Here is a 4,748-nt window from a genome sequence, read left to right as displayed (position 1 = left end):
GAAAACACCATTGAACATTTATATTCTCACATTGAAAATGAAATAGAAATTATTAATGAACCACCTAAACTTGAGCTTAAGGAGTTGCCTTAAATACTCAAATATATTTTCTTAGGAGAATGGAATATATACCAAGTAATTGTAGCTTCTCATCTTTCCCCTTCAGAAGAAGAGGCAACTATTAGAGAGTTAAGAAGACTTAAGAAAGCTATTGGATGAGGAATTTCTGACATTAAGAGTATTAGTCCAACTATGTATATGCATAAAATAATCTTAGAAGATGATGTCAAGGTTGTTAGAGATACCCAAAGAAGTTTTAATCCTAATATGAAAGAGGTGGTGAAAAAGACAGTCCAAAACTTGATGGTATTATATACCTAATAGCTAATAGTATTTGGTTAAGTCCTATATACATAGTGTCTAAGAAGTCTGGATTATAGTCGTTAAGAATGAAAAGGATAAGTTAGTTCCCACAAGAATGACTACAAGATGGAGAATGTATATTGATTACAGGAAGCTAAAAGTTACAACAAAGAAGGATCATTTCCCCCTTCCTTTTATTGATCAAATTTTAGAGTGTTTAGCAAGACATGGATTTTACTATTTTTTTGATGAACTTTCAAGCAATTATCAAGTATCCATTTTACCTAAAGATCAAGAGAAGACAACTCTCATATGTCCTTTTAAAACTTTTGCGTTTAGAACGATGCCATTTGGACTTTGCAATATACATGCAACATTTTAGATATGTATGCTCTCTATTTTTTATTATATGTTAGAAGACTGTATCGAGGTATTTATGGATGACTTTTCAATCTTTGGCTCCTCATTTGATGCATGTCTAAGTAATTTAACTCATGTGATTAAAAGATGCATTGAGTGTAATTTGACTTTGAGTTGGGAAAAGAGCCATTTTACATTTGAACATGGTAATATGCTAGGATATATGGTTTCTAGTAAAAGTATCGAAGTTGATAAGGCAAAGATTAATTTAATTGTTAAATTGCCTCTGTCTACTTCAGTAAAGGACATTAGAAGTTTTCTTAGTCATGCAGGATTTTATAGGCATTTTATTAAAGATTTTTCTAAAATTGCTCGTCCTTTAACTGAATTACTGGCTAAGGATGTTAATTTTATTTTTGATGATGCATGTTTATCTGCTTTTAATACTTTGCAACAAAAGTTGACTAGTACACCTGTTATTATGGCACTTGATTGGTCATTTCCCTTTGAAATAATGTGTGATGCGTATGATTATGTCATAAAAGCAGTCTTAGACCAAAGAGTTGATAAAGCTTTATATGTCATATACTATGTCAGCAAAATTCTTGATAATGCCCCAATGAACAATTCAACAACTGAAAAAGAACTTCTAGCTACTGTGTTTTCATTAGACAAATTTAGATCTTACTTGGTGGGATCTAAAGTTATTGTGCATTCAGATCATGCAGTTTTGAGATATCTTTTAACTAAACCTAATGTTACACTACAGCTTATTAGGTGGGTGCTCCTATTGCAAGAATTTAATATAGAGATAAAAGATAATAAGGGAAGTGAAAATGTGATAATCTTGGTTTTAAGAAAGTAATTAATGAGACCTTCCTGATGAACAATTATTTGTTGTTAATCATGAGCAATGGTATGCTGACATTGTAAATTACTTAGCTTGTGGTATCATAAGACCAGAATTAACATGGCAAGAGAAGAAAAGATTTTTATCTATGTGTAGGCATTATTATTTAGATGACCCCTATTTGTTTAAACATTTTTCTATTTGTTTAAACATTTTGCCATGAGATACATTCTGGAGGTTATTTTGGTGGTAAGAAAATAGCGTACTAGGTTCTTCAATCAGGTTTCTTTTAGTTTTCGTTATTTAAAGATGCTCACGTATTTTATGCTAAATGTAATAGATGCCAAATAAGTGGAAATATTAGTAAAAGAAAATGAAATGCCTCAAACTTTTAATCTTGTTGTTGAATTGTTTGATGTGTGGGGCATTGATTTTATGAGACATTTTTCACCTTCTCACAGTTATAAGCATATACTTGTTGCTGTTGATTATATATCTAAATGGCTAGAAGCAATTGCTATCCGAACTAATGATGCTAATATAGTATGCAAATTTGTAAAAGAATATATTCTTTTAGCAGGTTTAGAACACTAGAGCAATCATTATCAATGGAAAAATCTAATTTTGCAACAAGATATTTGGTGCTTTACTTAAGAAATATGGAATAACTCATAGATTTACAACTCCCTATCATCCACAAACATCAAGACAGGTGCAAGTAAGCAATAGAAAAATTAATTCAGTACTTGAGAAATCAGTGCGTCCATCTAGAAAAGATTAGGCTATACACTTGAACAATTCCCTTTGGACATATCACACGACTTCTAAGACACTGAATGAAATGAGTTCTTATAGATTAGTTTATGGCAAGACTTGCCATTTTCCAGTAGAATTAGAACATAAAGCCTACTAGGTTATTAAAGAGCTCAATATGGACTTAACCAAAGCAGGTGAAGGGCGCTTATTGCACTTAAACGAGCTGGAAGAAATACGTAGTGAGGCATATTAGAATTGTCACGACCCCACCCGTGGGCCCGTGACCGGCACTAGGGAATGGGTAGGCTTAAGGCCACCGAAACCCGTAGTAAGCCTGACACTCACTGATTTAAACAAACCTCATCTCAAATTAATATTATTAAAACCAGAAATTATCTTAATAGCTACATTCTACATAAATACTTCGGTCTGCCAGAAAAACTAGGCGAGACCCGAAGCTAAGAAAATTTACAACTGATACATTTACTATTACTACTGCGGAGAATCTAAGATTTACCAATTTACATACCAAATCAAATACATCACCCGATGATGAAGGAGTCAATAAGAGTCGCGGAGAACTAAGTCACGAATCCGAAAAATAAGAAAATGAGACCGGTCTCGAGAGTGAGTTAAAATCAAATAATCTAGGGACTATTGCTTCTTCTCAAAAACATAGATTATTCAAATCGGTATATCAAACCATACTATAATCATACCCTACTATTTCCTTCATATAAAATATTAATCATTCGAATCAAAATATCAACCATGCACGTAAATACAACCCATATTATAATCATACCATAATAAATAAATAAATGAATAAATAAAAATATATTTTTATTTTTACGGGACGAGTGGCTCAAGAGAACCCTAACCCCAATTCTAATAGCCTTTCGGCTCTCTTAATCCAACAGTCCGGGCGCCCCGAAGCAAACTCGATCGGTCCTTACCTCCGGCCTGAACACTTGAATTCCAAATAAGCCGGCCAGAGAGCATCACTCGATCGGGGATCTTAACTCCGCATCAATCGAACTCAGCCCGAGAGCAATGCTCGATCGTATGCATAAATCCATAATAATCTTATATCCATGATCATTACACGACGCGTCCGATGTAACCCATCAAAGGCATGTTCAACAAGCCACGTTTCCCAAGACACAATCATCCATTTAATAAATATCATTGTATAATGAAGTCATTCAACCATATCAAATTAATGATTAACAATTAAGAGTAAAACATCAAAATTTCGGTGGAAAATCGATGATATTTGGAATTATTATAACATTACTATAATAATACTCATATTATCTTCAATAATTAGTAATCCAAGAAATTAATTACGTTGAGATATTAGTAACCATGTTAAACATAAACTTCCAAAATATCATATTAAAATCGGACTTAGCAATAGTGCAATGATTAAATGACTTTAACTCACCGAATTGGAGACCTCCTAGCTCGCTCGGTAGGAGCGAGCCGAACGAACTGACAATCTAATCACGGAAAACAATTTATCAATACGCTGAGACAATCCATCATTAATCCTAGGTCTAGACTCCCAGGACTGACTGTCTAAGAATCTCGACTCGGGAACTACCGAAAATTCGGCAGAACCTCCCCTACAACACGAACATTACCCCCCGTAAAAACGGGTCCAGGACCTGCCAGAAAAACACTCCAAATACTTAACGATTCAAACAATAGGAGTCGGGTCCCCAAACTTCACTATTTCCCGACTCCGCCACACAGCACAAAATACGAGGCAGGCAAACTGACAGACAATTATTTTTTACTAACAAAAATCATCAAATACTCAATATAATCCAATAGACACAATTAAACCAAGAATTTCTAAAATTAATGGGCCAAAGATAATTACCGAGACACTCGATCGCTCGGTCGACTCGCCTCCAGCCGCCGGAGTCCGATCGACGATCCGAACACACCATCGAACTCACAACGACGCGCTGACGATGATTTCCGCTTCTGATTTTCCGATCTGACACCCGATCATCCGGAGAGATTTGCGGACGATCTCGACCGTCGATTTGCCAACGAAGCCCGATCGCCACGAAACCAGTGCCATCGCGAAGCTCGAGCAGGAGAGTCGGGATATGTCCTCCGATCATCCATCCTCACGGAGCTCACGGAAAAGCCCAAAACGCCACCGCCACCATTATCTCTCTGGATCTTCCGTCTCCCGGCCACCACAGCGCCGGCCGCTAAAGAAAGCTCGCCGGTAGGAGCCGATCGCCACCCAACTCGGCCGCCAACAACGCCGGAAACACGCTTGGGGCCACACGCGCGATTCTCGCCCACGCTATCATTGAGGCTGCTGCTGCCATGCGCGCTCCCCGGAGTCGCCACCGACGCCGCCGCCTTCCTTCCTTCTTCTTCTGGCCATCGCCCT

This window comes from Ricinus communis, chromosome 3, assembly GCF_019578655.1.
Source record: "Ricinus communis isolate WT05 ecotype wild-type chromosome 3, ASM1957865v1, whole genome shotgun sequence".
Taxonomy (NCBI): Eukaryota; Viridiplantae; Streptophyta; class Magnoliopsida; order Malpighiales; family Euphorbiaceae; genus Ricinus; species Ricinus communis.
Note: the sequence above shows the minus strand (reverse complement) of the source record.